At 44.7% G+C, this 27833-nt stretch overlaps 7 non-coding genes across 7 annotated transcripts; all 7 read left to right on the forward strand.

Moving 5' to 3' along the window:
* The first annotated feature begins 1598 nt into the window (after positions 1–1598).
* On the forward strand, positions 1599–1762 carry LOC142190633 (U1 spliceosomal RNA). The gene has a single exon (XR_012714318.1). It is a non-coding gene; the product is annotated as a U1 spliceosomal RNA (small nuclear RNA).
* Positions 1763–5628: 3866 nt separating this feature from the next.
* Positions 5629–5792, forward strand: LOC142190634 (U1 spliceosomal RNA). The gene has a single exon (XR_012714319.1). It is a non-coding gene; the product is annotated as a U1 spliceosomal RNA (small nuclear RNA).
* A 3872-nt stretch (positions 5793–9664) lies between these two features.
* On the forward strand, positions 9665–9828 carry LOC142190635 (U1 spliceosomal RNA). Its single transcript, XR_012714320.1, has one exon. It is a non-coding gene; the product is annotated as a U1 spliceosomal RNA (small nuclear RNA).
* Positions 9829–13691: 3863 nt separating this feature from the next.
* LOC142190636 (U1 spliceosomal RNA) lies at positions 13692–13855 on the forward strand. The gene has a single exon (XR_012714321.1). It is a non-coding gene; the product is annotated as a U1 spliceosomal RNA (small nuclear RNA).
* Positions 13856–17721: 3866 nt separating this feature from the next.
* LOC142190637 (U1 spliceosomal RNA) lies at positions 17722–17885 on the forward strand. Its single transcript, XR_012714322.1, has one exon. It is a non-coding gene; the product is annotated as a U1 spliceosomal RNA (small nuclear RNA).
* Positions 17886–21757: 3872 nt separating this feature from the next.
* On the forward strand, positions 21758–21921 carry LOC142190639 (U1 spliceosomal RNA). The gene has a single exon (XR_012714324.1). It is a non-coding gene; the product is annotated as a U1 spliceosomal RNA (small nuclear RNA).
* Positions 21922–25793: 3872 nt separating this feature from the next.
* Positions 25794–25957, forward strand: LOC142190640 (U1 spliceosomal RNA). Its single transcript, XR_012714325.1, has one exon. It is a non-coding gene; the product is annotated as a U1 spliceosomal RNA (small nuclear RNA).
* The last annotated feature ends 1876 nt before the right edge of the window (positions 25958–27833 follow it).

Consider the following 27833-nt stretch of genomic DNA (forward strand, 5'->3'; position numbering starts at 1 on the left):
CTTTCCTTGGCAATTTTTCTCTCAGCCTCAATCTTCGCCTCCTTTATTTGTTTTTTGCACAATTTATTTTTCTCTGTTATAGTTTTTTAATGCTGTGTCGCTACTCTCTTGTTTTAGTACTTTAAATGCTTCCTTTTTATCCCTCATTGCATTCTGTACTGTTTTAGTTAGCCATATTGGTTTTCTATGATTTCTAGCCCGCTTATTCCCATAGGGTATGTGTTTTCTAGTGCTCTTATTTAGTATATTTTTGAAGATGTCCCATTTAGTTTGTGTTCCCGTCACGTTGAGGACATTGTCCCAGTTTATGCTGCTAGGCTCCTCTCTCAGCTGGTTAAAATTTGCCTTCCTGAAGTTTAGTGTTTTTGTACCCCCTCTAATGAACGTCTTCTTAATGTGTACAAGAAAACTTATTCTGTTATGGTCACTATTACCCAGATGTCCCCCAACCTCCACTTTTGATAGTGTGTCAGGTTCATTTGTTAAAATTAGGTCTAAAAGGGCCTGGCCTCTTGTTGGGTCCTGCACTAGTTGCGATAGGTAATTGTCTTTTATTACTGACAAGAACCTGCTCCCTTTGTTGGATCTGCAGGTTTCTGCCTCCCAGTTGATATCTGGGTAGTTGAAATCCCCCATAATAATGACTTTATTCTGCTTTGCGGCCTCATCTATTTGTTTTATTAGTACATTTTCAGCTTCTTCCATTATATTTGGAGATTTATAACAAACCCCTATCAGTATTTTATTATTTTTTGTTCCTCCCGTAATCTCCACCCATAAGGACTCCACATAATCATTTTCCTCCCAGATGTCCTCACGCAGGACTGGCTTAAGGCCGTTTTTTACGTATAAGCAAACCCCTCCCCCTTTCTTATTTGTACGCTCCTTTCTAAACATACTGTACCCTTGTTTATTTACAGCCCAGTCATAGCTAGAGTCCAGCCATGTCTCACTTACCCCCCACCATGTCATAATTGTCTTCCAACATCATCACTTCTAGTTCCTCCATCTTGTTAGTAAGACTTCGGGCATTCGTATGCATACATTTCATAGATTTATCTTCCCTACTCTTCCACTGCCTACTGACTGCTCTAACCCGACCCCCTGCTCCACCCCCAGTTTCAGTATCTAGCCCTCTTTCCATTTCTACACTATCTTGCCCTCTACATGTTACCCTCTCCCCCCAGTACCTAGTTTAAACACTCCTCCAACCGTCTAGCCATCTTCTCTTCTAATTCTAATGAGCCATCCCGGCTTAAGTAAACCAAAGGCACGCAGCTGCCTCGTGCCTGACTCTGCTGCCCAGCCGGAGCTCGGTTTCTGGAAGCCGCCACCCATTCGCCCCCTACCCTTTAGTTTTATGCTAATGCCCTTGCTGCACTGCATCTTGGAAATGCCTAGCCGGGAACATTTGAATGCAGGCAGCGGGGTGTCGGGGCGAGGAATGGAGCGCAGCCTGTGCTACGGCCGCCTACCGAGGAAAACGCATGCGGTGTGGCATTGCACCATGCGGACCTCTGTTGGCCAAGGGCCAATGCCTCCCCAATGCGGCAGGGCTGCGGGGGAGGGGCGCTGGCCTAGCAGTCGGTGAATAACTCATACTTACCTGGCAGGGGAGATACCATGATCATGAAGGTGGTTCTCCCAGGGTGAGGCTCATCCATTGCACTCCGGGTGTGCTGACCCCTGCGATTTCCCCAAATGCGGGAAACTCGACTGCATAATTTGTGGTAGTGGGGGACTGCGTTCGCGCTTTCCCCTGATTTTCTCTGGTTGAAAGACAGTGCTCGTTCCTTGCTTCCTCTCGCTTGCTAGTTTGTTGCTCGATGCTGCGTACCTGTGCAGTACACTCAGATGGTTAGACTATCGCAACCGGGTTGCTGGCAGAGAGGCACGCTGCTGCTGCCGCCGCTGCCACAGTGTAAGCAAAGCATTCCAGGTGGCCTTTGTCTCCCTCTAGTGGATGAGCGACAGTCCACTCATTCAGTCACACCGTTGGAACGTTAGAGTTTCAACTGTTATGGTGATGCAGCAAGTTCTCCGCTTCAGGCCTGAACCCGCCGCTTTCCATACCTGCCATTCATAGTTACATAGTAGATGAAGTTGGATAAAGACATGAGTCCATCAAGTCCAACCTATAGCCCTACAATCCCCTACAGTGTTGATCCAGGGGAAGGCAAAAACCCCCATGAGGCTCATGCCAATTGCCCTATTTCAGAGGAAAAAATTCCTTCCCGACTCCAAATCTGGCAGTCAGTATAAAACCCTGGATCAACGTGTCCTTAAAATCTAGAGACCATAACCCATTATATTTTTCTCTTCAAGAAAGGCATCCAGGCCCACTTTGAACTTGTTCAGTGAATCCGCCATCACCACTTCCTGGGGCAGAGACTTCCAGAGCCTCGCTGTTCTTACTGTGAAGAATCCCCGTCTATGTTTCTGGTGAAACCTTCTCTCCTCCATACGTAGTGGATGTCCTCTTGTCACTGTCACTGGCCTAGGAGTAAAAAGATCCTTAGAAAGTTCTTTGTATTGTCCCTTCATGTATTTGTACATTGTTATTAGATCTCCCCGTAGACGTCTTTTCTCTAAGCTGAATAACCCCAAGTTTGTTAATCTATCGTTGTACTCCAGTCCACCCATTCCCCTAATCATTTTGGTTGCCCGTCTTTGCACTTTTTCAAGTTCACGTATGTCTTTCTTGTATATCGGGGCCCAAAATTGTGCACAATATTCTAAGTGTGGCCGTACCAGTGATTTGTATAGAGGCATAACTATGTCCTTGTCATGAGAATCTAGACCTCTTTTGATGCATCCCATAATTTTATTTGCCTTGGCAGCAGCTGCCTGACACTGGTCATTAAAGGTAAGCTTGCTGTCCACCAAAATCCCTAAGTCTTTTTCATTGACAGTCTTACCCAGTAATTTACTATTTAGTACATAGTCATACATTTTATTACGTCGCCCAAAGTGCATTACTTTACATTTGTCAACATTAAACTTCATTTGCCAAGTCTCCGCCCGTGCTTCCAGTTTCCTTAGATCCCCTTGTAATATTCTACTATCCTCCTCATTATTGATTACCCTACAAAGTTTAGTATCATCTGCAAATATAGACACCCTGCTTTGTAAACCCTCTACCAGGTCATTAATAAAGATGTTAAACAAGAGAGGACCTAATACTGACCCCTGCGGCACCCCACTGGTGACTGTGGCCCCGTCTGAATATTTACCATTAACAAGTACCCTCTGTTTCCTATCAGTGAGCCAGTTGCTAACCCAAATGCATATGTTTCCCCCCAGTCCCAACAATCTCATTTTGCATCCCAACCGTTTATCTGGAACAGTATCAAAAGCCTTTGAAAAGTCCAGGTACACCACGTCTACTGCATTAGCCATGTCCAGTCTTGAACTGACCTCCTCATAGAAGCTGATCAGATTAGTCTGACAGGACCGATTCCTCATAAACCCATGCTGATTGGGTGTTATAAGATTATTTACATTGAGATACCCCAGGATAGCATCTCTTAGAAAGCCCTCAAATATCTTTCCCACCACAGAAGTTAAACTTACTGGCCTATAGTTTCCAGGTTCCCTTTTACACCCCTTTTTGAAAATTGGCACCACATTTGCTATTCGCCAATCCTGTGGAACAGACCCAGTCATTACTGAATCCTTAAATATTAGATACAAGGGTCTATCTATGACCATGCTTAATTCCCTCAGAACTCGGGGGTGTATACCATCTGGACCGGGCGATTTCTCTATTTTAGTGTTTTGCAGGCGGCGCTGCACTTCTTCCTGGGTTAAGCAGGTGACATTTAATTGAGAGTTAACATTACCCCTAATCATGTTGCCGGCCAATGGATATTCTTGTGTAAACACTGTAGAGAAGAAGGCATTTAATACTTGTGCTCTTTCCTCATCCTCCTCCACCATTACACCCAGATTATTTTTGAGAGTGCCGACATTGTCAGTTTTTATTCTCTTATTATTTATGTAATTGAAGAATAATTTTGGATTACTTTTACTTTCCTTGGCAATTTTTCTCTCAGCCTCAATCTTCGCCTCCTTTATTTGTTTTTTGCACAATTTATTTTTCTCTGTTATAGTTTTTTAATGCTGTGTCGCTACTCTCTTGTTTTAGTACTTTAAATGCTTCCTTTTTATCCCTCATTGCATTCTGTACTGTTTTAGTTAGCCATATTGGTTTTCTATGATTTCTAGCCCGCTTATTCCCATAGGGTATGTGTTTTCTAGTGCTCTTATTTAGTATATTTTTGAAGATGTCCCATTTAGTTTGTGTTCCCGTCACGTTGAGGACATTGTCCCAGTTTATGCTGCTAGGCTCCTCTCTCAGCTGGTTAAAATTTGCCTTCCTGAAGTTTAGTGTTTTTGTACCCCCTCTAATGAACGTCTTCTTAATGTGTACAAGAAAACTTATTCTGTTATGGTCACTATTACCCAGATGTCCCCCAACCTCCACTTTTGATAGTGTGTCAGGTTCATTTGTTAAAATTAGGTCTAAAAGGGCCTGGCCTCTTGTTGGGTCCTGCACTAGTTGCGATAGGTAATTGTCTTTTATTACTGACAAGAACCTGCTCCCTTTGTTGGATCTGCAGGTTTCTGCCTCCCAGTTGATATCTGGGTAGTTGAAATCCCCCATAATAATGACTTTATTCTGCTTTGCGGCCTCATCTATTTGTTTTATTAGTACATTTTCAGCTTCTTCCATTATATTTGGAGATTTATAACAAACCCCTATCAGTATTTTATTATTTTTTGTTCCTCCCGTAATCTCCACCCATAAGGACTCCACATAATCATTTTCCTCCCAGATGTCCTCACGCAGGACTGGCTTAAGGCCGTTTTTTACGTATAAGCAAACCCCTCCCCCTTTCTTATTTGTACGCTCCTTTCTAAACATACTGTACCCTTGTTTATTTACAGCCCAGTCATAGCTAGAGTCCAGCCATGTCTCACTTACCCCCCACCATGTCATAATTGTCTTCCAACATCATCACTTCTAGTTCCTCCATCTTGTTAGTAAGACTTCGGGCATTCGTATGCATACATTTCATAGATTTATCTTCCCTACTCTTCCACTGCCTACTGACTGCTCTAACCCGACCCCCTGCTCCACCCCCAGTTTCAGTATCTAGCCCTCTTTCCATTTCTACACTATCTTGCCCTCTACATGTTACCCTCTCCCCCCAGTACCTAGTTTAAACACTCCTCCAACCGTCTAGCCATCTTCTCTTCTAATTCTAATGAGCCATCCCGGCTTAAGTAAACCAAAGGCACGCAGCTGCCTCGTGCCTGACTCTGCTGCCCAGCCGGAGCTCGGTTTCTGGAAGCCGCCACCCATTCGCCCCCTCCCCTTTCGTTTTATGCTAATGCCCTTGCTGCACTGCATCTTGGAAATGCCTAGCCGGGAACATTTGAATGCAGGCAGCGGGGTGTCGGGGCGAGGAATGGAGCGCAGCCTGTGCTACGGCCGCCTACCGAGGAAAACGCATGCGGTGTGGCATTGCACCATGCGGACCTCTGTTGGCCAAGGGCCAATGCCTCCCCAATGCGGCAGAGCTGCGGGGGAGGGGCGCTGGCCTAGCAGTCGGTGAATAACTCATACTTACCTGGCAGGGGAGATACCATGATCATGAAGGTGGTTCTCCCAGGGTGAGGCTCATCCATTGCACTCCGGGTGTGCTGACCCCTGCGATTTCCCCAAATGCGGGAAACTCGACTGCATAATTTGTGGTAGTGGGGGACTGCGTTCGCGCTTTCCCCTGATTTTCTCTGGTTGAAAGACAGTGCTCGTTCCTTGCTTCCTCTCGCTTGCTAGTTTGTTGCTCGATGCTGCGTACCTGTGCAGTACACTCAGATGGTTAGACTATCGCAACCGGGTTGCTGGCAGAGAGGCACGCTGCTGCTGCTGCTGCCGCCGCTGCCACAGTGTAAGCAAAGCATTCCAGGTGGCCTTTGTCTCCCTCTAGTGGATGAGCGACAGTCCACTCATTCAGTCACACCGTTGGAACGTTAGAGTTTCAACTGTTATGGTGATGCAGCAAGTTCTCCGCTTCAGGCCTGAACCCGCCGCTTTCCATACCTGCCATTCATAGTTACATAGTAGATGAAGTTGGATAAAGACATGAGTCCATCAAGTCCAACCTATAGCCCTACAATCCCCTACAGTGTTGATCCAGGGGAAGGCAAAAACCCCCATGAGGCTCATGCCAATTGCCCTATTTCAGAGGAAAAAATTCCTTCCCGACTCCAAATCTGGCAGTCAGTATAAAACCCTGGATCAACGTGTCCTTAAAATCTAGAGACCATAACCCATTATATTTTTCTCTTCAAGAAAGGCATCCAGGCCCACTTTGAACTTGTTCAGTGAATCCGCCATCACCACTTCCTGGGGCAGAGACTTCCAGAGCCTCGCTGTTCTTACTGTGAAGAATCCCCTTCTATGTTTCTGGTGAAACCTTCTCTCCTCCATACGTAGTGGATGTCCTCTTGTCACTGTCACTGGCCTAGGAGTAAAAAGATCCTTAGAAAGTTCTTTGTATTGTCCCTTCATGTATTTGTACATTGTTATTAGATCTCCCCGTAGACGTCTTTTCTCTAAGCTGAATAACCCCAAGTTTGTTAATCTATCGTTGTACTCCAGTCCACCCATTCCCCTAATCATTTTGGTTGCCCGTCTTTGCACTTTTTCAAGTTCACGTATGTCTTTCTTGTATATCGGGGCCCAAAATTGTGCACAATATTCTAAGTGTGGCCGTACCAGTGATTTGTATAGAGGCATAACTATGTCCTTGTCATGAGAATCTAGACCTCTTTTGATGCATCCCATAATTTTATTTGCCTTGGCAGCAGCTGCCTGACACTGGTCATTAAAGGTAAGCTTGCTGTCCACCAAAATCCCTAAGTCTTTTTCATTGACAGTCTTACCCAGTAATTTACTATTTAGTACATAGTCATACATTTTATTACGTCGCCCAAAGTGCATTACTTTACATTTGTCAACATTAAACTTCATTTGCCAAGTCTCCGCCCATGCTTCCAGTTTCCTTAGATCCCCTTGTAATATTCTACTATCCTCCTCATTATTGATTACCCTACAAAGTTTAGTATCATCTGCAAATATAGACACCCTGCTTTGTAAACCCTCTACCAGGTCATTAATAAAGATGTTAAACAAGAGAGGACCTAATACTGACCCCTGCGGCACCCCACTGGTGACTGTGGCCCCGTCTGAATATTTACCATTAACAAGTACCCTCTGTTTCCTATCAGTGAGCCAGTTGCTAACCCAAATGCATATGTTTCCCCCCAGTCCCAACAATCTCATTTTGCATCCCAACCGTTTATCTGGAACAGTATCAAAAGCCTTTGAAAAGTCCAGGTACACCACGTCTACTGCATTAGCCATGTCCAGTCTTGAACTGACCTCCTCATAGAAGCTGATCAGATTAGTCTGACAGGACCGATTCCTCATAAACCCATGCTGATTGGGTGTTATAAGATTATTTACATTGAGATACCCCAGGATAGCATCTCTTAGAAAGCCCTCAAATATCTTTCCCACCACAGAAGTTAAACTTACTGGCCTATAGTTTCCAGGTTCCCTTTTACACCCCTTTTTGAAAATTGGCACCACATTTGCTATTCGCCAATCCTGTGGAACAGACCCAGTCATTACTGAATCCTTAAATATTAGATACAAGGGTCTATCTATGACCATGCTTAATTCCCTCAGAACTCGGGGGTGTATACCATCTGGACCGGGCGATTTCTCTATTTTAGTGTTTTGCAGGCGGCGCTGCACTTCTTCCTGGGTTAAGCAGGTGACATTTAATTGAGAGTTAACATTACCCCTAATCATGTTGCCGGCCAATGGATATTCTTGTGTAAACACTGTAGAGAAGAAGGCATTTAATACTTGTGCTCTTTCCTCATCCTCCTCCACCATTACACCCAGATTATTTTTGAGAGTGCCGACATTGTCAGTTTTTATTCTCTTATTATTTATGTAATTGAAGAATAATTTTGGATTACTTTTACTTTCCTTGGCAATTTTTCTCTCAGCCTCAATCTTCGCCTCCTTTATTTGTTTTTTGCACAATTTATTTTTCTCTGTTATAGTTTTTTAATGCTGTGTCGCTACTCTCTTGTTTTAGTACTTTAAATGCTTCCTTTTTATCCCTCATTGCATTCTGTACTGTTTTAGTTAGCCATATTGGTTTTCTATGATTTCTAGCCCGCTTATTCCCATAGGGTATGTGTTTTCTAGTGCTCTTATTTAGTATATTTTTGAAGATGTCCCATTTAGTTTGTGTTCCCGTCACGTTGAGGACATTGTCCCAGTTTATGCTGCTAGGCTCCTCTCTCAGCTGGTTAAAATTTGCCTTCCTGAAGTTTAGTGTTTTTGTACCCCCTCTAATGAACGTCTTCTTAATGTGTACAAGAAAACTTATTCTGTTATGGTCACTATTACCCAGATGTCCCCCAACCTCCACTTTTGATAGTGTGTCAGGTTCATTTGTTAAAATTAGGTCTAAAAGGGCCTGGCCTCTTGTTGGGTCCTGCACTAGTTGCGATAGGTAATTGTCTTTTATTACTGACAAGAACCTGCTCCCTTTGTTGGATCTGCAGGTTTCTGCCTCCCAGTTGATATCTGGGTAGTTGAAATCCCCCATAATAATGACTTTATTCTGCTTTGCGGCCTCATCTATTTGTTTTATTAGTACATTTTCAGCTTCTTCCATTATATTTGGAGATTTATAACAAACCCCTATCAGTATTTTATTATTTTTTGTTCCTCCCGTAATCTCCACCCATAAGGACTCCACATAATCATTTTCCTCCCAGATGTCCTCACGCAGGACTGGCTTAAGGCCGTTTTTTACGTATAAGCAAACCCCTCCCCCTTTCTTATTTGTACGCTCCTTTCTAAACATACTGTACCCTTGTTTATTTACAGCCCAGTCATAGCTAGAGTCCAGCCATGTCTCACTTACCCCCCACCATGTCATAATTGTCTTCCAACATCATCACTTCTAGTTCCTCCATCTTGTTAGTAAGACTTCGGGCATTCGTATGCATACATTTCATAGATTTATCTTCCCTACTCTTCCACTGCCTACTGACTGCTCTAACCCGACCCCCTGCTCCACCCCCAGTTTCAGTATCTAGCCCTCTTTCCATTTCTACACTATCTTGCCCTCTACATGTTACCCTCTCCCCCCAGTACCTAGTTTAAACACTCCTCCAACCGTCTAGCCATCTTCTCTTCTAATTCTAATGAGCCATCCCGGCTTAAGTAAACCAAAGGCACGCAGCTGCCTCGTGCCTGACTCTGCTGCCCAGCCGGAGCTCGGTTTCTGGAAGCCGCCACCCATTCGCCCCCTCCCCTTTCGTTTTATGCTAATGCCCTTGCTGCACTGCATCTTGGAAATGCCTAGCCGGGAACATTTGAATGCAGGCAGCGGGGTGTCGGGGCGAGGAATGGAGCGCAGCCTGTGCTACGGCCGCCTACCGAGGAAAACGCATGCGGTGTGGCATTGCACCATGCGGACCTCTGTTGGCCAAGGGCCAATGCCTCCCCAATGCGGCAGGGCTGCGGGGGAGGGGCGCTGGCCTAGCAGTCGGTGAATAACTCATACTTACCTGGCAGGGGAGATACCATGATCATGAAGGTGGTTCTCCCAGGGTGAGGCTCATCCATTGCACTCCGGGTGTGCTGACCCCTGCGATTTCCCCAAATGCGGGAAACTCGACTGCATAATTTGTGGTAGTGGGGGACTGCGTTCGCGCTTTCCCCTGATTTTCTCTGGTTGAAAGACAGTGCTCGTTCCTTGCTTCCTCTCGCTTGCTAGTTTGTTGCTCGATGCTGCGTACCTGTGCAGTACACTCAGATGGTTAGACTATCGCAACCGGGTTGCTGGCAGAGAGGCACGCTGCTGCCGCCGCTGCCACAGTGTAAGCAAAGCATTCCAGGTGGCCTTTGTCTCCCTCTAGTGGATGAGCGACAGTCCACTCATTCAGTCACACCGTTGGAACGTTAGAGTTTCAACTGTTATGGTGATGCAGCAAGTTCTCCGCTTCAGGCCTGAACCCGCCGCTTTCCATACCTGCCATTCATAGTTACATAGTAGATGAAGTTGGATAAAGACATGAGTCCATCAAGTCCAACCTATAGCCCTACAATCCCCTACAGTGTTGATCCAGGGGAAGGCAAAAACCCCCATGAGGCTCATGCCAATTGCCCTATTTCAGAGGAAAAAATTCCTTCCCGACTCCAAATCTGGCAGTCAGTATAAAACCCTGGATCAACGTGTCCTTAAAATCTAGAGACCATAACCCATTATATTTTTCTCTTCAAGAAAGGCATCCAGGCCCACTTTGAACTTGTTCAGTGAATCCGCCATCACCACTTCCTGGGGCAGAGACTTCCAGAGCCTCGCTGTTCTTACTGTGAAGAATCCCCTTCTATGTTTCTGGTGAAACCTTCTCTCCTCCATACGTAGTGGATGTCCTCTTGTCACTGTCACTGGCCTAGGAGTAAAAAGATCCTTAGAAAGTTCTTTGTATTGTCCCTTCATGTATTTGTACATTGTTATTAGATCTCCCCGTAGACGTCTTTTCTCTAAGCTGAATAACCCCAAGTTTGTTAATCTATCGTTGTACTCCAGTCCACCCATTCCCCTAATCATTTTGGTTGCCCGTCTTTGCACTTTTTCAAGTTCACGTATGTCTTTCTTGTATATCGGGGCCCAAAATTGTGCACAATATTCTAAGTGTGGCCGTACCAGTGATTTGTATAGAGGCATAACTATGTCCTTGTCATGAGAATCTAGACCTCTTTTGATGCATCCCATAATTTTATTTGCCTTGGCAGCAGCTGCCTGACACTGGTCATTAAAGGTAAGCTTGCTGTCCACCAAAATCCCTAAGTCTTTTTCATTGACAGTCTTACCCAGTAATTTACTATTTAGTACATAGTCATACATTTTATTACGTCGCCCAAAGTGCATTACTTTACATTTGTCAACATTAAACTTCATTTGCCAAGTCTCCGCCCATGCTTCCAGTTTCCTTAGATCCCCTTGTAATATTCTACTATCCTCCTCATTATTGATTACCCTACAAAGTTTAGTATCATCTGCAAATATAGACACCCTGCTTTGTAAACCCTCTACCAGGTCATTAATAAAGATGTTAAACAAGAGAGGACCTAATACTGACCCCTGCGGCACCCCACTGGTGACTGTGGCCCCGTCTGAATATTTACCATTAACAAGTACCCTCTGTTTCCTATCAGTGAGCCAGTTGCTAACCCAAATGCATATGTTTCCCCCCAGTCCCAACAATCTCATTTTGCATCCCAACCGTTTATCTGGAACAGTATCAAAAGCCTTTGAAAAGTCCAGGTACACCACGTCTACTGCATTAGCCATGTCCAGTCTTGAACTGACCTCCTCATAGAAGCTGATCAGATTAGTCTGACAGGACCGATTCCTCATAAACCCATGCTGATTGGGTGTTATAAGATTATTTACATTGAGATACCCCAGGATAGCATCTCTTAGAAAGCCCTCAAATATCTTTCCCACCACAGAAGTTAAACTTACTGGCCTATAGTTTCCAGGTTCCCTTTTACACCCCTTTTTGAAAATTGGCACCACATTTGCTATTCGCCAATCCTGTGGAACAGACCCAGTCATTACTGAATCCTTAAATATTAGATACAAGGGTCTATCTATGACCATGCTTAATTCCCTCAGAACTCGGGGGTGTATACCATCTGGACCGGGCGATTTCTCTATTTTAGTGTTTTGCAGGCGGCGCTGCACTTCTTCCTGGGTTAAGCAGGTGACATTTAATTGAGAGTTAACATTACCCCTAATCATGTTGCCGGCCAATGGATATTCTTGTGTAAACACTGTAGAGAAGAAGGCATTTAATACTTGTGCTCTTTCCTCATCCTCCTCCACCATTACACCCAGATTATTTTTGAGAGTGCCGACATTGTCAGTTTTTATTCTCTTATTATTTATGTAATTGAAGAATAATTTTGGATTACTTTTACTTTCCTTGGCAATTTTTCTCTCAGCCTCAATCTTCGCCTCCTTTATTTGTTTTTTGCACAATTTATTTTTCTCTGTTATAGTTTTTTAATGCTGTGTCGCTACTCTCTTGTTTTAGTACTTTAAATGCTTCCTTTTTATCCCTCATTGCATTCTGTACTGTTTTAGTTAGCCATATTGGTTTTCTATGATTTCTAGCCCGCTTATTCCCATAGGGTATGTGTTTTCTAGTGCTCTTATTTAGTATATTTTTGAAGATGTCCCATTTAGTTTGTGTTCCCGTCACGTTGAGGACATTGTCCCAGTTTATGCTGCTAGGCTCCTCTCTCAGCTGGTTAAAATTTGCCTTCCTGAAGTTTAGTGTTTTTGTACCCCCTCTAATGAACGTCTTCTTAATGTGTACAAGAAAACTTATTCTGTTATGGTCACTATTACCCAGATGTCCCCCAACCTCCACTTTTGATAGTGTGTCAGGTTCATTTGTTAAAATTAGGTCTAAAAGGGCCTGGCCTCTTGTTGGGTCCTGCACTAGTTGCGATAGGTAATTGTCTTTTATTACTGACAAGAACCTGCTCCCTTTGTTGGATCTGCAGGTTTCTGCCTCCCAGTTGATATCTGGGTAGTTGAAATCCCCCATAATAATGACTTTATTCTGCTTTGCGGCCTCATCTATTTGTTTTATTAGTACATTTTCAGCTTCTTCCATTATATTTGGAGATTTATAACAAACCCCTATCAGTATTTTATTATTTTTTGTTCCTCCCGTAATCTCCACCCATAAGGACTCCACATAATCATTTTCCTCCCAGATGTCCTCACGCAGGACTGGCTTAAGGCCGTTTTTTACGTATAAGCAAACCCCTCCCCCTTTCTTATTTGTACGCTCCTTTCTAAACATACTGTACCCTTGTTTATTTACAGCCCAGTCATAGCTAGAGTCCAGCCATGTCTCACTTACCCCCCACCATGTCATAATTGTCTTCCAACATCATCACTTCTAGTTCCTCCATCTTGTTAGTAAGACTTCGGGCATTCGTATGCATACATTTCATAGATTTATCTTCCCTACTCTTCCACTGCCTACTGACTGCTCTAACCTGACCCCCTGCTCCACCCCCAGTTTCAGTATCTAGCCCTCTTTCCATTTCTACACTATCTTGCCCTCTACATGTTACCCTCTCCCCCCAGTACCTAGTTTAAACACTCCTCCAACCGTCTAGCCATCTTCTCTTCTAATTCTAATGAGCCATCCCGGCTTAAGTAAACCAAAGGCACGCAGCTGCCTCGTGCCTGACTCTGCTGCCCAGCCGGAGCTCGGTTTCTGGAAGCCGCCACCCATTCGCCCCCTCCCCTTTCGTTTTATGCTAATGCCCTTGCTGCACTGCATCTTGGAAATGCCTAGCCGGGAACATTTGAATGCAGGCAGCGGGGTGTCGGGGCGAGGAATGGAGCGCAGCCTGTGCTACGGCCGCCTACCGAGGAAAACGCATGCGGTGTGGCATTGCACCATGCGGACCTCTGTTGGCCAAGGGCCAATGCCTCCCCAATGCGGCAGGGCTGCGGGGGAGGGGCGCTGGCCTAGCAGTCGGTGAATAACTCATACTTACCTGGCAGGGGAGATACCATGATCATGAAGGTGGTTCTCCCAGGGTGAGGCTCATCCATTGCACTCCGGGTGTGCTGACCCCTGCGATTTCCCCAAATGCGGGAAACTCGACTGCATAATTTGTGGTAGTGGGGGACTGCGTTCGCGCTTTCCCCTGATTTTCTCTGGTTGAAAGACAGTGCTCGTTCCTTGCTTCCTCTCGCTTGCTAGTTTGTTGCTCGATGCTGCGTACCTGTGCAGTACACTCAGATGGTTAGACTATCGCAACCGGGTTGCTGGCAGAGAGGCACGCTGCTGCTGCCGCCGCTGCCACAGTGTAAGCAAAGCATTCCAGGTGGCCTTTGTCTCCCTCTAGTGGATGAGCGACAGTCCACTCATTCAGTCACACCGTTGGAACGTTAGAGTTTCAACTGTTATGGTGATGCAGCAAGTTCTCCGCTTCAGGCCTGAACCCGCCGCTTTCCATACCTGCCATTCATAGTTACATAGTAGATGAAGTTGGATAAAGACATGAGTCCATCAAGTCCAACCTATAGCCCTACAATCCCCTACAGTGTTGATCCAGGGGAAGGCAAAAACCCCCATGAGGCTCATGCCAATTGCCCTATTTCAGAGGAAAAAATTCCTTCCCGACTCCAAATCTGGCAGTCAGTATAAAACCCTGGATCAACGTGTCCTTAAAATCTAGAGACCATAACCCATTATATTTTTCTCTTCAAGAAAGGCATCCAGGCCCACTTTGAACTTGTTCAGTGAATCCGCCATCACCACTTCCTGGGGCAGAGACTTCCAGAGCCTCGCTGTTCTTACTGTGAAGAATCCCCTTCTATGTTTCTGGTGAAACCTTCTCTCCTCCATACGTAGTGGATGTCCTCTTGTCACTGTCACTGGCCTAGGAGTAAAAAGATCCTTAGAAAGTTCTTTGTATTGTCCCTTCATGTATTTGTACATTGTTATTAGATCTCCCCGTAGACGTCTTTTCTCTAAGCTGAATAACCCCAAGTTTGTTAATCTATCGTTGTACTCCAGTCCACCCATTCCCCTAATCATTTTGGTTGCCCGTCTTTGCACTTTTTCAAGTTCACGTATGTCTTTCTTGTATATCGGGGCCCAAAATTGTGCACAATATTCTAAGTGTGGCCGTACCAGTGATTTGTATAGAGGCATAACTATGTCCTTGTCATGAGAATCTAGACCTCTTTTGATGCATCCCATAATTTTATTTGCCTTGGCAGCAGCTGCCTGACACTGGTCATTAAAGGTAAGCTTGCTGTCCACCAAAATCCCTAAGTCTTTTTCATTGACAGTCTTACCCAGTAATTTACTATTTAGTACATAGTCATACATTTTATTACGTCGCCCAAAGTGCATTACTTTACATTTGTCAACATTAAACTTCATTTGCCAAGTCTCCGCCCATGCTTCCAGTTTCCTTAGATCCCCTTGCAATATTCTACTATCCTCCTCATTATTGATTACCCTACAAAGTTTAGTATCATCTGCAAATATAGACACCCTGCTTTGTAAACCCTCTACCAGGTCATTAATAAAGATGTTAAACAAGAGAGGACCTAATACTGACCCCTGCGGCACCCCACTGGTGACTGTGGCCCCGTCTGAATATTTACCATTAACAAGTACCCTCTGTTTCCTATCAGTGAGCCAGTTGCTAACCCAAATGCATATGTTTCCCCCCAGTCCCAACAATCTCATTTTGCATCCCAACCGTTTATCTGGAACAGTATCAAAAGCCTTTGAAAAGTCCAGGTACACCACGTCTACTGCATTAGCCATGTCCAGTCTTGAACTGACCTCCTCATAGAAGCTGATCAGATTAGTCTGACAGGACCGATTCCTCATAAACCCATGCTGATTGGGTGTTATAAGATTATTTACATTGAGATACCCCAGGATAGCATCTCTTAGAAAGCCCTCAAATATCTTTCCCACCACAGAAGTTAAACTTACTGGCCTATAGTTTCCAGGTTCCCTTTTACACCCCTTTTTGAAAATTGGCACCACATTTGCTATTCGCCAATCCTGTGGAACAGACCCAGTCATTACTGAATCCTTAAATATTAGATACAAGGGTCTATCTATGACCATGCTTAATTCCCTCAGAACTCGGGGGTGTATACCATCTGGACCGGGCGATTTCTCTATTTTAGTGTTTTGCAGGCGGCGCTGCACTTCTTCCTGGGTTAAGCAGGTGACATTTAATTGAGAGTTAACATTACCCCTAATCATGTTGCCGGCCAATGGATATTCTTGTGTAAACACTGTAGAGAAGAAGGCATTTAATACTTGTGCTCTTTCCTCATCCTCCTCCACCATTACACCCAGATTATTTTTGAGAGTGCCGACATTGTCAGTTTTTATTCTCTTATTATTTATGTAATTGAAGAATAATTTTGGATTACTTTTACTTTCCTTGGCAATTTTTCTCTCAGCCTCAATCTTCGCCTCCTTTATTTGTTTTTTGCACAATTTATTTTTCTCTGTTATAGTTTTTTAATGCTGTGTCGCTACTCTCTTGTTTTAGTACTTTAAATGCTTCCTTTTTATCCCTCATTGCATTCTGTACTGTTTTAGTTAGCCATATTGGTTTTCTATGATTTCTAGCCCGCTTATTCCCATAGGGTATGTGTTTTCTAGTGCTCTTATTTAGTATATTTTTGAAGATGTCCCATTTAGTTTGTGTTCCCGTCACGTTGAGGACATTGTCCCAGTTTATGCTGCTAGGCTCCTCTCTCAGCTGGTTAAAATTTGCCTTCCTGAAGTTTAGTGTTTTTGTACCCCCTCTAATGAACGTCTTCTTAATGTGTACAAGAAAACTTATTCTGTTATGGTCACTATTACCCAGATGTCCCCCAACCTCCACTTTTGATAGTGTGTCAGGTTCATTTGTTAAAATTAGGTCTAAAAGGGCCTGGCCTCTTGTTGGGTCCTGCACTAGTTGCGATAGGTAATTGTCTTTTATTACTGACAAGAACCTGCTCCCTTTGTTGGATCTGCAGGTTTCTGCCTCCCAGTTGATATCTGGGTAGTTGAAATCCCCCATAATAATGACTTTATTCTGCTTTGCGGCCTCATCTGTTTGTTTTATTAGTACATTTTCAGCTTCTTCCATTATATTTGGAGATTTATAACAAACCCCTATCAGTATTTTATTATTTTTTGTTCCTCCCGTAATCTCCACCCATAAGGACTCCACATAATCATTTTCCTCCCAGATGTCCTCACGCAGGACTGGCTTAAGGCCGTTTTTTACGTATAAGCAAACCCCTCCCCCTTTCTTATTTGTACGCTCCTTTCTAAACATACTGTACCCTTGTTTATTTACAGCCCAGTCATAGCTAGAGTCCAGCCATGTCTCACTTACCCCCCACCATGTCATAATTGTCTTCCAACATCATCACTTCTAGTTCCTCCATCTTGTTAGTAAGACTTCGGGCATTCGTATGCATACATTTCATAGATTTATCTTCCCTACTCTTCCACTGCCTACTGACTGCTCTAACCCGACCCCCTGCTCCACCCCCAGTTTCAGTATCTAGCCCTCTTTCCATTTCTACACTATCTTGCCCTCTACATGTTACCCTCTCCCCCCAGTACCTAGTTTAAACACTCCTCCAACCGTCTAGCCATCTTCTCTTCTAATTCTAATGAGCCATCCCGGCTTAAGTAAACCAAAGGCACGCAGCTGCCTCGTGCCTGACTCTGCTGCCCAGCCGGAGCTCGGTTTCTGGAAGCCGCCACCCATTCGCCCCCTCCCCTTTCGTTTTATGCTAATGCCCTTGCTGCACTGCATCTTGGAAATGCCTAGCCGGGAACATTTGAATGCAGGCAGCGGGGTGTCGGGGCGAGGAATGGAGCGCAGCCTGTGCTACGGCCGCCTACCGAGGAAAACGCATGCGGTGTGGCATTGCACCATGCGGACCTCTGTTGGCCAAGGGCCAATGCCTCCCCAATGCGGCAGGGCTGCGGGGGAGGGGCGCTGGCCTAGCAGTCGGTGAATAACTCATACTTACCTGGCAGGGGAGATACCATGATCATGAAGGTGGTTCTCCCAGGGTGAGGCTCATCCATTGCACTCCGGGTGTGCTGACCCCTGCGATTTCCCCAAATGCGGGAAACTCGACTGCATAATTTGTGGTAGTGGGGGACTGCGTTCGCGCTTTCCCCTGATTTTCTCTGGTTGAAAGACAGTGCTCGTTCCTTGCTTCCTCTCGCTTGCTAGTTTGTTGCTCGATGCTGCGTACCTGTGCAGTACACTCAGATGGTTAGACTATCGCAACCGGGTTGCTGGCAGAGAGGCACGCTGCTGCTGCTGCTGCCGCCGCTGCCACAGTGTAAGCAAAGCATTCCAGGTGGCCTTTGTCTCCCTCTAGTGGATGAGCGACAGTCCACTCATTCAGTCACACCGTTGGAACGTTAGAGTTTCAACTGTTATGGTGATGCAGCAAGTTCTCCGCTTCAGGCCTGAACCCGCCGCTTTCCATACCTGCCATTCATAGTTACATAGTAGATGAAGTTGGATAAAGACATGAGTCCATCAAGTCCAACCTATAGCCATACAATCCCCTACAGTGTTGATCCAGGGGAAGGCAAAAACCCCCATGAGGCTCATGCCAATTGCCCTATTTCAGAGGAAAAAATTCCTTCCCGACTCCAAATCTGGCAGTCAGTATAAAACCCTGGATCAACGTGTCCTTAAAATCTAGAGACCATAACCCATTATATTTTTCTCTTCAAGAAAGGCATCCAGGCCCACTTTGAACTTGTTCAGTGAATCCGCCATCACCACTTCCTGGGGCAGAGACTTCCAGAGCCTCGCTGTTCTTACTGTGAAGAATCCCCTTCTATGTTTCTGGTGAAACCTTCTCTCCTCCATACGTAGTGGATGTCCTCTTGTCACTGTCACTGGCCTAGGAGTAAAAAGATCCTTAGAAAGTTCTTTGTATTGTCCCTTCATGTATTTGTACATTGTTATTAGATCTCCCCGTAGACGTCTTTTCTCTAAGCTGAATAACCCCAAGTTTGTTAATCTATCGTTGTACTCCAGTCCACCCATTCCCCTAATCATTTTGGTTGCCCGTCTTTGCACTTTTTCAAGTTCACGTATGTCTTTCTTGTATATCGGGGCCCAAAATTGTGCACAATATTCTAAGTGTGGCCGTACCAGTGATTTGTATAGAGGCATAACTATGTCCTTGTCATGAGAATCTAGACCTCTTTTGATGCATCCCATAATTTTATTTGCCTTGGCAGCAGCTGCCTGACACTGGTCATTAAAGGTAAGCTTGCTGTCCACCAAAATCCCTAAGTCTTTTTCATTGACAGTCTTACCCAGTAATTTACTATTTAGTACATAGTCATACATTTTATTACGTCGCCCAAAGTGCATTACTTTACATTTGTCAACATTAAACTTCATTTGCCAAGTCTCCGCCCATGCTTCCAGTTTCCTTAGATCCCCTTGTAATATTCTACTATCCTCCTCATTATTGATTACCCTACAAAGTTTAGTATCATCTGCAAATATAGACACCCTGCTTTGTAAACCCTCTACCAGGTCATTAATAAAGATGTTAAACAAGAGAGGACCTAATACTGACCCCTGCGGCACCCCACTGGTGACTGTGGCCCCGTCTGAATATTTACCATTAACAAGTACCCTCTGTTTCCTATCAGTGAGCCAGTTGCTAACCCAAATGCATATGTTTCCCCCCAGTCCCAACAATCTCATTTTGCATCCCAACCGTTTATCTGGAACAGTATCAAAAGCCTTTGAAAAGTCCAGGTACACCACGTCTACTGCATTAGCCATGTCCAGTCTTGAACTGACCTCCTCATAGAAGCTGATCAGATTAGTCTGACAGGACCGATTCCTCATAAACCCATGCTGATTGGGTGTTATAAGATTATTTACATTGAGATACCCCAGGATAGCATCTCTTAGAAAGCCCTCAAATATCTTTCCCACCACAGAAGTTAAACTTACTGGCCTATAGTTTCCAGGTTCCCTTTTACACCCCTTTTTGAAAATTGGCACCACATTTGCTATTCGCCAATCCTGTGGAACAGACCCAGTCATTACTGAATCCTTAAATATTAGATACAAGGGTCTATCTATGACCATGCTTAATTCCCTCAGAACTCGGGGGTGTATACCATCTGGACCGGGCGATTTCTCTATTTTAGTGTTTTGCAGGCGGCGCTGCACTTCTTCCTGGGTTAAGCAGGTGACATTTAATTGAGAGTTAACATTACCCCTAATCATGTTGCCGGCCAATGGATATTCTTGTGTAAACACTGTAGAGAAGAAGGCATTTAATACTTGTGCTCTTTCCTCATCCTCCTCCACCATTACACCCAGATTATTTTTGAGAGTGCCGACATTGTCAGTTTTTATTCTCTTATTATTTATGTAATTGAAGAATAATTTTGGATTACTTTTACTTTCCTTGGCAATTTTTCTCTCAGCCTCAATCTTCGCCTCCTTTATTTGTTTTTTGCACAATTTATTTTTCTCTGTTATAGTTTTTTAATGCTGTGTCGCTACTCTCTTGTTTTAGTACTTTAAATGCTTCCTTTTTATCCCTCATTGCATTCTGTACTGTTTTAGTTAGCCATATTGGTTTTCTATGATTTCTAGCCCGCTTATTCCCATAGGGTATGTGTTTTCTAGTGCTCTTATTTAGTATATTTTTGAAGATGTCCCATTTAGTTTGTGTTCCCGTCACGTTGAGGACATTGTCCCAGTTTATGCTGCTAGGCTCCTCTCTCAGCTGGTTAAAATTTGCCTTCCTGAAGTTTAGTGTTTTTGTACCCCCTCTAATGAACGTCTTCTTAATGTGTACAAGAAAACTTATTCTGTTATGGTCACTATTACCCAGATGTCCCCCAACCTCCACTTTTGATAGTGTGTCAGGTTCATTTGTTAAAATTAGGTCTAAAAGGGCCTGGCCTCTTGTTGGGTCCTGCACTAGTTGCGATAGGTAATTGTCTTTTATTACTGACAAGAACCTGCTCCCTTTGTTGGATCTGCAGGTTTCTGCCTCCCAGTTGATATCTGGGTAGTTGAAATCCCCCATAATAATGACTTTATTCTGCTTTGCGGCCTCATCTATTTGTTTTATTAGTACATTTTCAGCTTCTTCCATTATATTTGGAGATTTATAACAAACCCCTATCAGTATTTTATTATTTTTTGTTCCTCCCGTAATCTCCACCCATAAGGACTCCACATAATCATTTTCCTCCCAGATGTCCTCACGCAGGACTGGCTTAAGGCCGTTTTTTACGTATAAGCAAACCCCTCCCCCTTTCTTATTTGTACGCTCCTTTCTAAACATACTGTACCCTTGTTTATTTACAGCCCAGTCATAGCTAGAGTCCAGCCATGTCTCACTTACCCCCCACCATGTCATAATTGTCTTCCAACATCATCACTTCTAGTTCCTCCATCTTGTTAGTAAGACTTCGGGCATTCGTATGCATACATTTCATAGATTTATCTTCCCTACTCTTCCACTGCCTACTGACTGCTCTAACCCGACCCCCTGCTCCACCCCCAGTTTCAGTATCTAGCCCTCTTTCCATTTCTACACTATCTTGCCCTCTACATGTTACCCTCTCCCCCCAGTACCTAGTTTAAACACTCCTCCAACCGTCTAGCCATCTTCTCTTCTAATTCTAATGAGCCATCCCGGCTTAAGTAAACCAAAGGCACGCAGCTGCCTCGTGCCTGACTCTGCTGCCCAGCCGGAGCTCGGTTTCTGGAAGCCGCCACCCATTCGCCCCCTCCCCTTTCGTTTTATGCTAATGCCCTTGCTGCACTGCATCTTGGAAATGCCTAGCCGGGAACATTTGAATGCAGGCAGCGGGGTGTCGGGGCGAGGAATGGAGCGCAGCCTGTGCTACGGCCGCCTACCGAGGAAAACGCATGCGGTGTGGCATTGCACCATGCGGACCTCTGTTGGCCAAGGGCCAATGCCTCCCCAATGCGGCAGAGCTGCGGGGGAGGGGCGCTGGCCTAGCAGTCGGTGAATAACTCATACTTACCTGGCAGGGGAGATACCATGATCATGAAGGTGGTTCTCCCAGGGTGAGGCTCATCCATTGCACTCCGGGTGTGCTGACCCCTGCGATTTCCCCAAATGCGGGAAACTCGACTGCATAATTTGTGGTAGTGGGGGACTGCGTTCGCGCTTTCCCCTGATTTTCTCTGGTTGAAAGACAGTGCTCGTTCCTTGCTTCCTCTCGCTTGCTAGTTTGTTGCTCGATGCTGCGTACCTGTGCAGTACACTCAGATGGTTAGACTATCGCAACCGGGTTGCTGGCAGAGAGGCACGCTGCTGCTGCTGCTGCCGCCGCTGCCACAGTGTAAGCAAAGCATTCCAGGTGGCCTTTGTCTCCCTCTAGTGGATGAGCGACAGTCCACTCATTCAGTCACACCGTTGGAACGTTAGAGTTTCAACTGTTATGGTGATGCAGCAAGTTCTCCGCTTCAGGCCTGAACCCGCCGCTTTCCATACCTGCCATTCATAGTTACATAGTAGATGAAGTTGGATAAAGACATGAGTCCATCAAGTCCAACCTATAGCCCTACAATCCCCTACAGTGTTGATCCAGGGGAAGGCAAAAACCCCCATGAGGCTCATGCCAATTGCCCTATTTCAGAGGAAAAAATTCCTTCCCGACTCCAAATCTGGCAGTCAGTATAAAACCCTGGATCAACGTGTCCTTAAAATCTAGAGACCATAACCCATTATATTTTTCTCTTCAAGAAAGGCATCCAGGCCCACTTTGAACTTGTTCAGTGAATCCGCCATCACCACTTCCTGGGGCAGAGACTTCCAGAGCCTCGCTGTTCTTACTGTGAAGAATCCCCTTCTATGTTTCTGGTGAAACCTTCTCTCCTCCATACGTAGTGGATGTCCTCTTGTCACTGTCACTGGCCTAGGAGTAAAAAGATCCTTAGAAAGTTCTTTGTATTGTCCCTTCATGTATTTGTACATTGTTATTAGATCTCCCCGTAGACGTCTTTTCTCTAAGCTGAATAACCCCAAGTTTGTTAATCTATCGTTGTACTCCAGTCCACCCATTCCCCTAATCATTTTGGTTGCCCGTCTTTGCACTTTTTCAAGTTCACGTATGTCTTTCTTGTATATCGGGGCCCAAAATTGTGCACAATATTCTAAGTGTGGCCGTACCAGTGATTTGTATAGAGGCATAACTATGTCCTTGTCATGAGAATCTAGACCTCTTTTGATGCATCCCATAATTTTATTTGCCTTGGCAGCAGCTGCCTGACACTGGTCATTAAAGGTAAGCTTGCTGTCCACCAAAATCCCTAAGTCTTTTTCATTGACAGTCTTACCCAGTAATTTACTATTTAGTACATAGTCATACATTTTATTACGTCGCCCAAAGTGCATTACTTTACATTTGTCAACATTAAACTTCATTTGCCAAGTCTCCGCCCATGCTTCCAGTTTCCTTAGATCCCCTTGTAATATTCTACTATCCTCCTCATTATTGATTACCCTACAAAGTTTAGTATCATCTGCAAATATAGACACCCTGCTTTGTAAACCCTCTACCAGGTCATTAATAAAGATGTTAAACAAGAGAGGACCTAATACTGACCCCTGCGGCACCCCACTGGTGACTGTGGCCCCGTCTGAATATTTACCATTAACAAGTACCCTCTGTTTCCTATCAGTGAGCCAGTTGCTAACCCAAATGCATATGTTTCCCCCCAGTCCCAACAATCTCATTTTGCATCCCAACCGTTTATCTGGAACAGTATCAAAAGCCTTTGAAAAGTCCAGGTACACCACGTCTACTGCATTAGCCATGTCCAGTCTTGAACTGACCTCCTCATAGAAGCTGATCAGATTAGTCTGACAGGACCGATTCCTCATAAACCCATGCTGATTGGGTGTTATAAGATTATTTACATTGAGATACCCCAGGATAGCATCTCTTAGAAAGCCCTCAAATATCTTTCCCACCACAGAAGTTAAACTTACTGGCCTATAGTTTCCAGGTTCCCTTTTACACCCCTTTTTGAAAATTGGCACCACATTTGCTATTCGCCAATCCTGTGGAACAGACCCAGTCATTACTGAATCCTTAAATATTAGATACAAGGGTCTATCTATGACCATGCTTAATTCCCTCAGAACTCGGGGGTGTATACCATCTGGACCGGGCGATTTCTCTATTTTAGTGTTTTGCAGGCGGCGCTGCACTTCTTCCTGGGTTAAGCAGGTGACATTTAATTGAGAGTTAACATTACCCCTAATCATGTTGCCGGCCAATGGATATTCTTGTGTAAACACTGTAGAGAAGAAGGCATTTAATACTTGTGCTCTTTCCTCATCCTCCTCCACCATTACACCCAGATTATTTTTGAGAGTGCCGACATTGTCAGTTTTTATTCTCTTATTATTTATGTAATTGAAGAATAATTTTGGATTACTTTTACTTTCCTTGGCAATTTTTCTCTCAGCCTCAATCTTCGCCTCCTTTATTTGTTTTTTGCACAATTTATTTTTCTCTGTTATAGTTTTTTAATGCTGTGTCGCTACTCTCTTGTTTTAGTACTTTAAATGCTTCCTTTTTATCCCTCATTGCATTCTGTACTGTTTTAGTTAGCCATATTGGTTTTCTATGATTTCTAGCCCGCTTATTCCCATAGGGTATGTGTTTTCTAGTGCTCTTATTTAGTATATTTTTGAAGATGTCCCATTTAGTTTGTGTTCCCGTCACGTTGAGGACATTGTCCCAGTTTATGCTGCTAGGCTCCTCTCTCAGCTGGTTAAAATTTGCCTTCCTGAAGTTTAGTGTTTTTGTACCCCCTCTAATGAACGTCTTCTTAATGTGTACAAGAAAACTTATTCTGTTATGGTCACTATTACCCAGATGTCCCCCAACCTCCACTTTTGATAGTGTGTCAGGTTCATTTGTTAAAATTAGGTCTAAAAGGGCCTGGCCTCTTGTTGGGTCCTGCACTAGTTGCGATAGGTAATTGTCTTTTATTACTGACAAGAACCTGCTCCCTTTGTTGGATCTGCAGGTTTCTGCCTCCCAGTTGATATCTGGGTAGTTGAAATCCCCCATAATAATGACTTTATTCTGCTTTGCGGCCTCATCTATTTGTTTTATTAGTACATTTTCAGCTTCTTCCATTATATTTGGAGATTTATAACAAACCCCTATCAGTATTTTATTATTTTTTGTTCCTCCCGTAATCTCCACCCATAAGGACTCCACATAATCATTTTCCTCCCAGATGTCCTCACGCAGGACTGGCTTAAGGCCGTTTTTTACGTATAAGCAAACCCCTCCCCCTTTCTTATTTGTACGCTCCTTTCTAAACATACTGTACCCTTGTTTATTTACAGCCCAGTCATAGCTAGAGTCCAGCCATGTCTCACTTACCCCCCACCATGTCATAATTGTCTTCCAACATCATCACTTCTAGTTCCTCCATCTTGTTAGTAAGACTTCGGGCATTCGTATGCATACATTTCATAGATTTATCTTCCCTACTCTTCCACTGCCTACTGACTGCTCTAACCCGACCCCCTGCTCCACCCCCAGTTTCAGTATCTAGCCCTCTTTCCATTTCTACACTATCTTGCCCTCTACATGTTACCCTCTCCCCCCAGTACCTAGTTTAAACACTCCTCCAACCGTCTAGCCATCTTCTCTTCTAATTCTAATGAGCCATCCCGGCTTAAGTAAACCAAAGGCACGCAGCTGCCTCGTGCCTGACTCTGCTGCCCAGCCGGAGCTCGGTTTCTGGAAGCCGCCACCCATTCGCCCCCTCCCCTTTCGTTTTATGCTAATGCCCTTGCTGCACTGCATCTTGGAAATGCCTAGCCGGGAACATTTGAATGCAGGCAGCGGGGTGTCGGGGCGAGGAATGGAGCGCAGCCTGTGCTACGGCCGCCTACCGAGGAAAACGCATGCGGTGTGGCATTGCACCATGCGGACCTCTGTTGGCCAAGGGCCAATGCCTCCCCAATGCGGCAGGGCTGCGGGGGAGGGGCGCTGGCCTAGCAGTCGGTGAATAACTCATACTTACCTGGCAGGGGAGATACCATGATCATGAAGGTGGTTCTCCCAGGGTGAGGCTCATCCATTGCACTCCGGGTGTGCTGACCCCTGCGATTTCCCCAAATGCGGGAAACTCGACTGCATAATTTGTGGTAGTGGGGGACTGCGTTCGCGCTTTCCCCTGATTTTCTCTGGTTGAAAGACAGTGCTCGTTCCTTGCTTCCTCTCGCTTGCTAGTTTGTTGCTCGATGCTGCGTACCTGTGCAGTACACTCAGATGGTTAGACTATCGCAACCGGGTTGCTGGCAGAGAGGCACGCTGCTGCTGCTGCCGCCGCTGCCACAGTGTAAGCAAAGCATTCCAGGTGGCCTTTGTCTCCCTCTAGTGGATGAGCGACAGTCCACTCATTCAGTCACACCGTTGGAACGTTAGAGTTTCAACTGTTATGGTGATGCAGCAAGTTCTCCGCTTCAGGCCTGAACCCGCCGCTTTCCATACCTGCCATTCATAGTTACATAGTAGATGAAGTTGGATAAAGACATGAGTCCATCAAGTCCAACCTATAGCCCTACAATCCCCTACAGTGTTGATCCAGGGGAAGGCAAAAACCCCCATGAGGCTCATGCCAATTGCCCTATTTCAGAGGAAAAAATTCCTTCCCGACTCCAAATCTGGCAGTCAGTATAAAACCCTGGATCAACGTGTCCTTAAAATCTAGAGACCATAACCCATTATATTTTTCTCTTCAAGAAAGGCATCCAGGCCCACTTTGAACTTGTTCAGTGAATCCGCCATCACCACTTCCTGGGGCAGAGACTTCCAGAGCCTCGCTGTTCTTACTGTGAAGAATCCCCTTCTATGTTTCTGGTGAAACCTTCTCTCCTCCATACGTAGTGGATGTCCTCTTGTCACTGTCACTGGCCTAGGAGTAAAAAGATCCTTAGAAAGTTCTTTGTATTGTCCCTTCATGTATTTGTACATTGTTATTAGATCTCCCCGTAGACGTCTTTTCTCTAAGCTGAATAACCCCAAGTTTGTTAATCTATCGTTGTACTCCAGTCCACCCATTCCCCTAATCATTTTGGTTGCCCGTCTTTGCACTTTTTCAAGTTCACGTATGTCTTTCTTGTATATCGGGGCCCAAAATTGTGCACAATATTCTAAGTGTGGCCGTACCAGTGATTTGTATAGAGGCATAACTATGTCCTTGTCATGAGAATCTAGACCTCTTTTGATGCATCCCATAATTTTATTTGCCTTGGCAGCAGCTGCCTGACACTGGTCATTAAAGGTAAGCTTGCTGTCCACCAAAATCCCTAAGTCTTTTTCATTGACAGTCTTACCCAGTAATTTACTATTTAGTACATAGTCATACATTTTATTACGTCGCCCAAAGTGCATTACTTTACATTTGTCAACATTAAACTTCATTTGCCAAGTCTCCGCCCATGCTTCCAGTTTCCTTAGATCCCCTTGCAATATTCTACTATCCTCCTCATTATTGATTACCCTACAAAGTTTAGTATCATCTGCAAATATAGACACCCTGCTTTGTAAACCCTCTACCAGGTCATTAATAAAGATGTTAAACAAGAGAGGACCTAATACTGACCCCTGCGGCACCCCACTGGTGACTGTGGCCCCGTCTGAATATTTACCATTAACAAGTACCCTCTGTTTCCTATCAGTGAGCCAGTTGCTAACCCAAATGCATATGTTTCCCCCCAGTCCCAACAATCTCATTTTGCATCCCAACCGTTTATCTGGAACAGTATCAAAAGCCTTTGAAAAGTCCAGGTACACCACGTCTACTGCATTAGCCATGTCCAGTCTTGAACTGACCTCCTCATAGAAGCTGATCAGATTAGTCTGACAGGACCGATTCCTCATAAACCCATGCTGATTGGGTGTTATAAGATTATTTACATTGAGATACCCCAGGATAGCATCTCTTAGAAAGCCCTCAAATATCTTTCCCACCACAGAAGTTAAACTTACTGGCCTATAGTTTCCAGGTTCCCTTTTACACCCCTTTTTGAAAATTGGCACCACATTTGCTA

The sequence above is a fragment of the Leptodactylus fuscus genome, chromosome 1, assembly GCF_031893055.1.
Source record: "Leptodactylus fuscus isolate aLepFus1 chromosome 1, aLepFus1.hap2, whole genome shotgun sequence".
In the NCBI taxonomy this organism is placed as follows: domain Eukaryota; kingdom Metazoa; phylum Chordata; class Amphibia; order Anura; family Leptodactylidae; genus Leptodactylus; species Leptodactylus fuscus.